Genomic DNA, 13,138 nt, shown 5'->3' on the forward strand with positions numbered 1-13,138 from the left:
GTTGAAATAGCAGGGTTCTGAGGGTCTCTGCTATGGGGGGTACATTAGAGGTGGTAGATTAGCTAAGCATGTGTTGCAGGACTCACCCACCCACCCCAGGCGGTCTGTAGACAGAATCGCTATTACTCACAGTTACTTTATCGAGCTGTGTTTCCAGAAGTGGGGATCAGATGGTAAGTCACAAATGGCTTGATTTTCTTCAGAATCCTGATGACCTTCCTCCCACGTTTTTGGAGAGGAGTGCCAGCACAGATGACAAGGAAATGCATCAGGGCATGGCCCTAACCCTAGGATCCACTCCCAAGAAGGGGCTCGGCGGCACAGTTCTCAAAGCTCTCACCTGCTGGTGGCTAGAGCCCACCTGCATGCTGCAGGAGGAAGGTGGAACAAACTGCTCCCGTGAAGATTGCGGCCTTGGACACCCTATGGGGTGCTTCTTCTTTATTCTACAGGATCCCTAGGATCCAGAGTTAGGTTTTTGGAACGGATTTTTATGGCAACAGATTTGATTTTTCCACCTCCCTTAATCCACAGAAGGAATTTCTAGGTTTCATGTTTAATGCCACAAAGCACTTAACACTTAGGTGTTATGCTTATGAGGGGATACCCCCCAAAAAATAACTGGAAAAAATTTCAAAGCTATGTTTTTTTTTTTTTTACAAAACACCTTATCACCTTCTAAGTACTCCCTATTACACTGAATACATTTGTCAAATCCGCTATTGCATTCTTGGAAACATTTTTCAAATGCTTCTGTTTGGGTGGCTGACGGCGCCTCCCTTGTTATTTACTTCACCTCGTCTACATCATCAAATCTCTGTCCTTTCATGTCCCTCTGTATTTGCAGAAACAAAACGAAGTTGTATGGAGCATGGTCAGGAGAGTAAGGTGTGTGGGGCAAGAGAGCCATGCTTTTTTTTTTTTTTTTTTTGCAAAAAACTGGTTCACTGAGATGGCTGTGTGAGCAAGTGCATTGTCATGGTGGCAAAACCAGTCCCCCCACCCAACTGCCACATATAAGGCCTTTTTTTTTGTCACACAATGTTACACAATCTTTTCAAAAACGTCTAAATAAAAAACTGATGAACAGTCTGACCTGGTGAAATGAACTCCAAATGAACTATCCCCCTCACATCAAAAAAAAACCAAATGAGCATCTCCTTGAGCTTTGACTTCACTCGATGCACTTATTGTGGCGAGGTGACCATGGCATCTTCTGGGGGGCTGATTGATGTGTGCGCTTGGCATCCTAAGAATAACACCATGTCTCGTCCCCAATAATAACCTTGGGGAGAAAGCTGGGTCTCTCTGGCGTTGTTCTTTTAAAGCACGGCATGCTTCCAGTGGACACTCTTTGCTGGTCAGTCAGAACCCGAGGCACAAATTTAGCAGTGACCCTCCTCATTCAAATCTTCCATTAAAATATGCTGAACTGAGCTCCAAGATAGCCCAGATAACTTGCCCATCTATTCAGTGGTCCGTCCTCAGTCTTCAAGCACAAGTGCACACATTTTATCGACATTTTCATCCGTTTGAGAAGTTGGCAGACATCCAGAATGAGGCCTGTCATTAATCGACTTTTCACCTTTGTTGAAAAGAGAAAACCACTGTACACTTGAGTTTTTCCTATAGCGCTGCCCTTGTAAGCTGTGTTCAACATCACAACAGTTTCTGTGGCATTTTTCCCGAGCAGGAAACAAAATTTCGCAGCCACATGCAGTTCTCTTAAATCAGCCATCACAAGAAATGATGTTTGAATGAAACCACTGTTATGAAAGAAATCCACGCTGTGACCTGAGAGAACTTTCCCAGGCAACACCACTGGCTGCACTAACTCGGAGTGAGTTGCTCGCTGTTTACCTAGAGAGAAAAATGCATGCTATTTTCTGTTTATTTGGGGGTACCTCTGCCTATCCTATAGTATAGTCTAGAAGCTGTGCATAAGACTTCCCTGAGTACAAGGGACTTAAAGACAAATGTTTAGGAAAAAAATCTACAATATTTGCCTTTAAATATTTTTCACACACACACAAATATTTTTCATGTCATTTTTAAGGGCCATCGCCCAGTCATAAGCATATGTAGTCTGTTATTTATTGGGCTAGGGACTTACGAATTAAACACTGTGGAACTGAACTTTCGTTTAAAGCTGTGGTTCTCAACCTTCCTAAAGCCGTGACCCTTTAATACAGTTCCTCATGTTGTGGTGACCCCCCAACCATAAAATTATTTTTGTTGCTACTTTATAATGGTAATTTTGCTACTGTTATGAATTGGGTGACCGCTGTGAAAGGGTCTGTTGACTCCCAAAGGGGTCGCGACCCACAGGTTGAGAACCACTGGTTTAAGGAGACTTCTTTAAAACCTCAGGATCCCTGGAACCTCCGTATGTGTTGTTGTTGTTGTGTGGTACCATTCAGTCACTTCTGCACCCCAGTGACCTTATGGACTAGGCCCATGCTTTTAATTTTACAGCATTCTCCTAGGAAATCCGATGCCAATGGTGGCTGAAACTAGACCCCCCCCCCTTTTGCTGGGTCTGCACCAATCGGTAATCTTGCTTTGCCAAACCTGCTTGAAGAACCACCCATGGTGAAAGGGCTGCCCCAGGTGACGCTGTATCTTCCCCAGCACAATTACATTCCAGGTTGACACAGGGGCGGGAGGTTCTCTGCCTAAATGATTTTCATTATTTCCTGGGTCTCAGTCCATTAACCAACTTGGTCCGAAGTCCAGGAAGAGGAATGACACTAGGAATATTGCTAGCGTTTTGTGGTGAATGCTAACTGCTGGACATTTCTAGTCAATTAAGTTTTGCTCTCTATATGTGATTATGCATTATGACAGGGATTCGGAGGCTGAGTTCTGTTAAATAATAAATAGATCTAGCAAGGTCACTTTCTGCCTGACCAAGGAAAACTTTGAAGCATGAAGGCATGAAATAAGAACCGGGTGAAGTGTCTTGGGGGAAGGAGGAAAGATGGAGTTTTGAACACACACACATGCACATACACAATGGGGAGAGGGGGAGAGAGAGAGTGTGTCATGGTGGTACAGTGGTTAAGTGCTTGGCTGCTAATTGAAAGGTTAGTGGTTTGAACCCCCCAGTTGCTCTGTGAGAGAAAGATGGGGCAGTCTGCTTCCACATAGATTACTTCCTTGGAAACCCTATGGGGCAGTTCTGTTCTGTCCTCTAGGGTCACCGTGAGTTGGAATTGACTTGACGGCATTTTAAAATGTTGATTTTATATACACAAACATACATGCCCCTCCATAGGTACTCACACATCTATCCCATAGACATTTGCAGTGAAGTGTATTTTTTAAAATAAATCAATCTATTGGGGGCTTTTATAGCTATTATAATCACATATCAGTTGTATCAAGCACATTTGTACATATGTTGCAATAATCATTTTCAAAACATTTTCTTAATACTTGAGCCCTTGGTGTCAGCTCCTCTTCCCCCCTCCTATCCTACCCTCCCACCCTTGTGAACCCTTGGCAGATGATGAATTATTGTTATTATTTTCACAATTTACACCGTCTGCTGTCTCCCTTCACCCACATTTCTGTTTTTGATACCTCCCCTCCTCCAGGGAGTGGTTATATGTCAATCATTGCAATCAGTTCCCCCTCTCTCCCCTTTCTCTCCCCACCTTCCCCAGGTATCGTTCCTCCTATTATTGTTCCTGAGGGGTTTATCTGTCCTGGATTGCCTGGGTCAAGAGCTCTTATCTGTGCCAGTGTACATGCTCTGATCTAGCCATATTTGTAAGGTAGAACTGGAGTCATGATAGTTGGGGGAAGGAGCCTTTAACGAACTAGAGGAATGTTGTGTGCTTCGTCGGTGCTATACTGCACCTTGGCGGGCTCATTTCTTGTGACCCTTCTGTGAGAGGATGTCCAATTGTCTACAGGTGTGCTTTGGGTCTCCACTATGAACCCCTTTGTTTGCATCGATATGATTGTTTGTTTTGGGTCTTCTGATACCTGCTACCCGATCCTGTCAACAACTTGTGATCACACAAGCTGGTGCGCTTTTTCCATGTGGACTTTGTTGCTTCCTTGCTAGATGGCTATTTGTTTAACTTCAAGCCTTTAAGACCCCAGCTGCTATATTTTATAATAGTCAGGCACCATCAGCTTTCTTCACCACATTTGCTTATGCAACCATATTGTCTTCGGCAATTGTGTTGAGAAGGTGAGCAGAAATGTGAATATTTCTGACATCAATGATTTGATACTCCCTTCCCTACCAAGCTTTTGATTCAAGTTATTGCTTGAAGGTCTCAAAAGTAATTTAGCTCTGCAGATGTGTTTCGCTGGGCTCAGATTTTAACAAGCTGTGTGTGTGTGTGTGTGTGTGTGTGTGTAACTGGTTTCTTTGTGTGAGAAGGACAAGATGGCACACAAGAACTCGGGTTCCGGGAAACACTGCGATTTCATTTCATGAGTAATCTGCTGCAGCGAGTGCTGGCTGGGCCGGGCAGTGGGGTGTTTCCATTGACTGTGTACCGGGCCTGCTACCCTCCCTTCTGTCAACACCTTAGACCCTGAGCACAAGCAGTTGAGTGTGAGAGCTTTGACTCAGGTGCTCCAGATTGAAGCTCAAATAAGCAGATTCTAGTTCAAATTGGTTTTCCCTGTTGATAGTATTTATTAGTAATTGAAGTGATAGTATATATTTATTACTTATTTTCCCCCCAATAGAACATAAGCTGTTCAAAAACCTACTTGGTCAGCCTTTATTTATTTATTTGTTTGTTTAATTTCTTAGAAAGCTGAGCTATAGTCGGCATCGTACCATTCAGTTGTCCAGCCGTACCAAGAAGGGTTATGCAGTCATCGCCACAGTCTACTTGGGAACGCTTTCTTCTTTCTTGTACCCATTGATGTTGACTTCCCATCCCCCGCCCGCCACCCGCTCAGCCCCAGGGGATCCTTCATCCAGCCACTGTCTTCACAAGACACCCCATTCTTAGCCTCCCTCTACAGACAAACACAAAATGTGGACCAACAACAAGCAAGGACCCACAACCATGACCATATGAAATAGGAAAAGACCTTCATCTAAGAGAATATGAAGATTTTAAATAAATTCAGAGGGAGATCAAGTTAAAAGGTGTTGCATTACAGCCTTAGTACAGCTGTAAGATGCACGTTACAGTGAGTTTGTCTGACATTAGAGGGCTGTTAGCATTCCTAGCCTGTGTGCGCAGGGGGGATTGCTTTACACTCAGCATGGTGGAATATAGCATGAAGACCTGGTTTTTCCCAGACTAGCTCTGTCACTTTAGGCAGTTTAAGCAACTTCTCTGAACTTCAGTTTTCAAAGTTCAGTGGGCGGGGGTGTGTATGACAGGACAGCACTGATACCTATTTTGCTGTGAAGATTCCATTTCCATGTGTGTATGTGTGTGTAAACATTTATACACACATACACCACTTAGAAAAGCATCCAATTCATGCTATCCCCTGAAAGATTTCTTACATATAACTTTGATGAACTGGAAAGTTCCATTGATAAATAAAAGGATAATTTATCTTCCAAAGTAGTTCCTTCTGAGAAGTAGTTTTACTCCACGTTGTTGTCAGTTACTGTTCAGCCGACCCCTTGGTGAACGGAGGCCCAACAGGACTCTAGGTTTTCATTGGCTGCCTTTTGGGAGTAGATCTCCACGCCCTTTCCCTAGTCCATCTCAGTCTGGAAGCTCCACCGGTCCCTGCTCAGAATCGGCAGCAACACACAGCTTTGGTAATGGTTAAAATGACGAGTGTGCTGAGTTGGCAGAGTTATGACTCCTCATGTTACCATTAGTAATTCCACAAGGGACATGGTGAAAGCTGATAAACATTGCCTTCGCTTCTGAACAGTGAGACTTGAGAGGGCAGTGTGCCTAGAGAGGCTGCGTTTCCACAATGCATTTTCCACATAGGAGCAATTCTTGTTTCTCCTCCATAAGTCAGATAAACTGATGACTCGCTCCCCACCCCTGGGATGGAGGGAACGTCACCCTGACTGATGAAGTGAGTGGGTTCTGACAGCCCACAGAAGGGGAGCAGAGCAGGACCACTCCCAGGGACGCAGTCTCCTGATGGCGTTTGGCGCTTGATAAGCAGATGGAGAATCAGCAATCAGATTTAAATTACTGCATGATGGAATGAGATGGAGATAAATTGGCTTGCTCTAGTGATTACATCCTCTCTTGACTAGAACCAGAGCTTAATATATTGTTTTTCTTCAGCTAATACAGCTTTTCCTACCCCCCCCTTTTATTTATTTTAATGATGTTGGCTTTCAAAACTATTTAGCGCCGAAAGTAAGTGGTGTTGCTTTTGAGTAGTCTGCATGTAGGAGTTGACGCAATCAAGGAAAATTAGTGACATTTAGCTACATATATACCCTGATTTATACGAGCAGATAGCTACCATTTAAAATGCATTTCTATGTACTCTCTTTTTAGGATAAAATAGTAAAATGATCACAAATGTTGAAAGTCAATTTTAATTTCAGTGCCCTGGTATCCTTTTGATGGCAGTTAAGCGCATTATCTGGGTGATTGTCTGGGTTGCCATCCCTGGGCCCCCATCAGCTGACATCTCACATGACTTCCTGTTGGTCCTCTTCACATCGGCTCCGTGCACACCTTAGGACACAGGCATTGCCGTTGCACGTCTGCAGCGGTGCCCTGCGCACACTTCATGTGCTTGGCAAATCAACTGTCCAGGATGTTCCTGTATGAAGAGGGACTTTTCCTGTGGACGTGATGTAGAATTCAGCATTTGTGCAATGAGCCTGTCTGTGTATTTTCCTAAATGACTAGATGATAATGTTTTGACGGTTTGCATGAATTTGGAGAAATCATTGAATCATTGAAAGGGAATCGGATGGTCACATTTTGAAAATATGATCTTAGCAAGATTTAAATCAAAATTTAAATCGGGAAGAATGTTATTTACATTATGGTGATTTTGATTAATAAGAACTATTGCTGTCGGGTTGTTAGCAGACACTGGGCCCCGTGTTCTTCCCCCCACGTTCTCCCGTATGAGGTCCTCGCTGGCCCTGGACAGCTGTACTATGTCCTCTTGCACTTGTACGGAGACTCAGAGCTGCCCACTGGCTCACCCACGGCCACACAGCCAGCAAGTGGTGGGGCAGGGGTGCTAATGGTCTCCGATTCGCTCCAGCTCGTACCGTCACCTCCCTGTCAACAGAGCTTCCATGGTGACAGGTTTCATTTCCCCACTTTGATTCTGCCCTGCATCTCCCTGCGCTGAGTGAGACACAGCAGCACCACCACCGCATCCCTGTTGTTGTCTTGGGTTGAGTGACTCACCTAGGAACTGTTTAGTGCTCCAAGTCAAGATGGAAGCTGTCATTTCTGATTTTCATCTTGAGGTTCTTGGCTCACTCTGGAGCTCGTGGGGTTGCTTAACGCCCACACAAAGGTTAGGGCCACAAGCGGTACCGACTAAAGAGATGAAAGTCGGTTGCCCTGGGAGGCTGCCTCGGGGGTTGAAAATATAGGCCAAGAGACATTTCTCTAAAGGCCTGGCAGTCCTCACTGAGGAGAATAGAGACGTGAGTGGCACTGGGAGCATCTCACTTGTTGGGCAGCGATGTTGTGTGAGACGGCCACAATACCACGTTATTCTTCGGTGCCATGGCTCTCAGAATAACCCTCTGGTTTTTAACTAAAATATGACACAAATCACGCAGAATTCTTATTATAAAGTGTTAGGAAAAAAGAACCCCCACCCCCCAGATAAAGCCACTAGAGACCTTCCAAGTCCACCTCACTTTCAGCAAGCCAGGTCGTGTCAGGCTGCTAACAAACCTCCCCCATCCTGAATACCATGTTGTTCTTCCTAGAAGCAGAGAGCGTCTCTGATTATTTGCTCAGCGTACAGATGGGGTAAGAGCGGGTACACCCCTGGTCCACACCTCCCTGGTTTTAAACTGAAGTGTCCCTTCCCTTCTTCTGTTCGCTCACCTGCCTCTCGGTGCACGAACAAGCTCTGCGTACAAGTCCCACGCGAGCACAATGCAGTGTTCTGGAACTCCCCTTTGCATGTGTTTTCAGGCTGCCCATAGTTTGTTACGATCCACACAGTTGATTGTATCAGCATAGTCACTACAACCCAAGGGCACACACACATATATTGTCTTCATTTTATTTATTTATTAATCATTTTATGGGGGGCTTGTACAACTCTCATCACAATTCATGCATCCATCTATTGTGTCAAACATATTTGTTTGTTTGTTGCCATCACCATTCTCAAAACATTTTCTCTCTACTTGAGCCCTTGGTATCAGCTCCTCATTTCCCCCCTCCCTCCCTTCTTCACCTCCCTCCCTCATGATCAGTTGATGATTTATAAATTATTATTATTTTTTCATGGCTTACACTGACCAATGTTTCCCTTCACCCAGTTTTCTGTTGTCCGTCTCCAAGGGAGGGGGTTATATGTGGATCATTGTGATCGCCCCCCCCCCCCCCCCCGCCTTTCGCCTTCCTCTCCTGGTATCTCTGTTCTCAATATTGGTCCTGAGGGGTTTATCCATCCTGGATTCCTGTGTTTCCAGCTCTTATCTGTACCCGTGTACATGCTCTGGTACAGCCGGAATTGTAAGGTAGAATTGGGGTCACGATAGTGGGGGGAAGAAGCATTAAAGAACTAGAGGAAAATTGTATATTTCGACAGTGCTATACTACACCCTGACTGGCTTGTCTCCTCCTGTGACCATTCTGTAAGGGGATGAAGGACGCACATATCTGTAGGTAAATATCTATGTCAGAGGTCCTCTGTTAGACCCATCTGTATCTCTGGATGTGCTCCCACCCCTCCCACCCCCACTCAGCTTGTGCATCTATCAGTGCGTCTACTTTTAAGTCCCCATTATCACGGGATTGGGTAAATAAGCCTTCCCTCCCTTGCCTTGAACCCCGTCGCTCCCTGCCTTCCTTGTTTTCATCATCTTTTCCCTACCTCCTTCTTATTGTCTGTTGCCTTCCCCTTCACCCAAGTTCAATCTACTTGGCTCACTCTCCATTCGGAAGTTCTGTGACTACGTTATTCCCTCTGCACCCACCGTCTGCTCCTTGGGACAACGACGTGGTAGGTAGCATCTGCAGACTTACAGGACAGCTCCACTCAGCCTCACAGGTTCACTGTGGGCCCGAAGCAACCCAATGGCAGTGGGCCAGGTACCTTCTCCTGGGAACCACTAGAGGGCATTCTTATCCTTAGACTTTTTTCAGCGCTGATTCAGGTATTCCGGATGCCTGCTCTCTGGAATTAAATATGCATGTGCCTGCCGGCCCTCTCTATATCAGTCCCTAATGGGTGCCCAGCCCCGGCTCACCCAGGCTGTCCCAGTGTGGGCTGTTTTCATCTGTGTAGCACCCCCCTCACTCTGCTGCCCTGTGTGTCCCCCTGGTCTTCGTGCTGCCCATCTCGGCACTGCCCAACACCTCAGCTGACCCGCGTGCCCAAAGCTCAATCCGTGCTGGTGTTTAGCAAGTTGTCCCCAGGGTGTACTATAATCATATAGGAAGTGTGAATGTTCATACATGTAACAGTTGTGTAAGGAAATGAAACACCAGCCATAACTTTCCACATTAGTGACTTCTTGGGCTGCATTATAGAAATCAAATTTTCTTGGCATTAGGTACAAAGTGTGAGGGCAAATAAAGGTCTTCCTATCATATACCAGCTCTTTGCTTTTTGTCATTTTGTGCAGAACTTGGTCTACAGTGTTTTAAACTGTTGCTTACGTTAGAGAGAACTGTTTTGGAATATTGTAGTAGCATCCAACATAGTTCGCTGTGCTCTAGGTTTTTCTGTTTCTTAATTTTAGCTTTTATGTCGTCTTCTGTTGTGTGCCCGTGTCAGTGTTCTGGACCTCAAGGGCTCCACTAGCCCCTGTTACAATTTTTATTTTTTCTGTGGGTTTGGCACCAAGGATGTCAGAGTTACACGTTAACTACACGTGAACTGGCGTGTACCTGCATAGTTACCAGTCCAATATCGAGGCTTGGTGCTGCCCATCATGGTTGCCTGGAACATTCTGTGGAGAGCATTGGGCGTTTCTTGTCCTGAAGCTTTAAGACAATGTGCCCAAAGCCGCAGGTTGCTGCAAGGTAGACTTGCTGTTCACGTTGGTTTGACAGTAGATTAAAAAGAGGAAACAAAAAGTCCCGCCGAAACAGAGAAGAGCCTGTTAGAGGATACTTGGTAAAAATTTAACTTGGTTGAAGGACGGGGCAAGGATTTTCAGTCAACTAGTGAGACTTGATTCTTCATGATAATTGTAAGGCGTTTTAAGGATTGTAAGAGCTGGGCCCTGGCTACAGGAGTTTACAAGACTCACAAGAGCAATTAAACAAAATTAGAACACTTTTTGAAACTTGCTGTTTGTGGTCTTTGAGTTGGCCCGACGCCTGGCGCCCCTCATGTGCAGTAGAACAGAATGCTGCTTAGGCTCGTGCTGTCTTCATGGCTGCTTTCTTTGGGCCCATTGAGGCGATGGTGTCCACCTCCTTGCGGGCCTTTCTCGGTTTGGGGGCTGACCCTCTGCTGTCTCAGCCAGGCTGCCCCTTTCTAGAGAGCTTTCCTGATGACGAGCTCAATGTAAGAGAGATGACGTGTCACATCTTTACTTCCAAGGACACCGTGGTGGAATTTCTTCCATTCATCCATTCACCCATCCGTTCATCCATCCTTCTGGCTGCCCACAGCATATTCAATATGTGTCACCAACACCACAGTTCAAATGGGCCAGTTCTCCTTCTGTGTCCCTTTCCCTCTGTTTACTTTTCACATGCATAGGAGGTCATTGTAAAGACCATAACTCAAGTCCGACAGTTGTCCTGAGTGACCTCTTAGCTTTTCTAGGATATTTTCAGAGTAGCAGATCACGGTCCCCCTGCACCTAGCCCCCTGGTCACTTCCCACCATCCTGTAAGTAAAGCCTGTAGTCTTCTCCGTGGGTCCACATGGCCCTGCCTGCCCCAGGCCACATCCCTGCTTTTCTTTCCCATTACTCCCCTCTCGCTACCCCTGTTTCAGCCACACCGACCTCCGTGCTGTTCTTCGAAGAACATTCTATCAGTTTTGCCGTTCCCTTTACCTAGAGCCCTCTCTCATAACCACTCTGTCTTTTCATTGAGGACTTGACTTTAAGGCTATCTCTTGAGGGGCCCCCTCTGCTGGCCACTTTACTCTCTCTCCACTCTCCTGGCTTTGGAATTCTTTGTTTAACTCATAGTTACCTGGCTTCTGGAAACGTTTTAAAGTTGTTCACTATTCTCTCATTGAAAGAACACCATCATCCCCAGTTGTCTCCTCTGAATGGTGCTCAGCATATAGAACGTGCTGAGTACATCTATGTTAAACCAATGCATGAGCTCTACCGGATGCAGAAAGTGGCATGTCCCAAGGAGGCCCTGGGTGGCACGCGTACTGGCCTACTAGTTGACAGGTTGACAGTTCAGTCCCACCCAGAGGTGCTTCGGAAGCGACTTGCTTCTGAAAAGCAATGGCCTTGAAAGCCCTGTGACAAAGTTCTGCTCTGTCCGCCTGGGGCCGCCATCCGTTGGCATTGACTTGGCCACAGCTAATAGCAGCTGTGCCTCGTTTGTTTCTGTAGTCACTGCCCCGGGTGTAGCTGAGCAATACTAATAACAGTATCGATGCATGTCTTACCAGCTTGCCCTGGGCCAGGTGCTGCGCAGTGCTTTGCGAGGACAGTTTGTGTGAAGTCCGTTTGAGGGGGGCCCTGCCAGCACCTCTGCTTGTAGAGGTGTAGAGAGGGAGGCCCAGTAGCGGAGCAGCTAGTCCAAAGTCATGCAGTCGGAAGCCTGGGGATGAAGGAGACTTCAGACTCGGGCATTTTTCCATGCCCTTAACCACTGTCTTTGCCGATAGTAGACAGTCAATAAATATGTATTGCATTGAGATGAATAATTAATGAAAGGCCATATCATAATAAACAGATGGTAAAAGCCTGGCATAAACAGAGAGGGGTGTTAATTGTGTCGTATAAATTAGAAATAGGATAGGAGTTAGCAGCGGAAGTGATCCGGAGAAGACAAGCGTGTCCTCCCGCCCTCTGCCCCCCCAAGGTGGGATGCGACTCACTTGGGTTATAATTAAGAGCAAGTCCCTTGCAGTAGGCAAAGAGGAGAAGAGGTGGGCATTTTAGGGGAAATGAATGATAGATAATAAGACTTGCATTTAAAATATTACTTGAAGTAGACTCAAAAGTAATGAAGAGAAGATGGATATTACACAGTCACACTTTCCCGTATTAAAAACACAACCGCCTCATAGCTGTTAATACTTGAAGGTTTATTTTTAGAACATGAGTGGCGGTGGTGGGGAGGTGTTTTTTCCCATTAACTCTGTAGTAGATGATAATAATAATAATTAAGCCTAATAGATATATAAACATTGTGACACTCGATTTTATATCTATTTGACACAGTAAATTAAAGTATAATTTACTTATTCCGAAATTACATTGCTTCATATATTATTACCATACTCTTGCAAAAGATTCGAGTGAATCACAAATGAACCTTCACATTTCTTGTTTAAGAAACCCACAGTTTCCCTGAGAAGGGAGCAGAGTTTATTAAGGCGGCATTATTCCAGAACACAATTGGGAAACGCATAGTGTGTTTAGATCCAAAAGGATTATCTCAGTCAGAGCTCAGATATGAGATGGGGAGGATTCCACCCTCCCCACCCCCCACCCTCACAACAGGGTATACAGGTTGCTTGAGTCAGTAGATGACAATGCTAAGGTGAGGTGATATTGGAGAGGTTTGCCAATGGACTCCAGAGCTCCTAAATCTGAAAAGAACTTGATCAGGGTGTGGATTGAGTTTTGTGGTGAAGCTGGCACTTGGTCAGTTCAATTCCAGCCCCCTCCTGATAGCCATTTTTCAGCACTGAGCTCAGTGAATCTTGAGACTCTCATGTTGGCACCAGCCATCCATGTCTCCTCATCTTCCTTATGCATTAAGTGCTGAGGCCCCCACCAGCGCTTCCAAAGAGTCATTTGTGTGACCACTAGCCAAAGACCCAACCCACCAGTGAAATGCTCTTACTCCTGAGCTCT

General features: G+C 45.5%; 1 protein-coding gene across 1 annotated transcript in view; it reads left to right on the forward strand.

Moving 5' to 3' along the window:
* Positions 1 to 13,138, forward strand: part of TAFA4 (TAFA chemokine like family member 4) — a 132,409-nt gene that overhangs the window by 16,930 nt on the left and 102,341 nt on the right. The window lies entirely within an intron of this gene.

This window comes from Tenrec ecaudatus, chromosome 5, assembly GCF_050624435.1.
Source record: "Tenrec ecaudatus isolate mTenEca1 chromosome 5, mTenEca1.hap1, whole genome shotgun sequence".
NCBI lineage: Eukaryota > Metazoa > Chordata > Mammalia > Afrosoricida > Tenrecidae > Tenrec > Tenrec ecaudatus.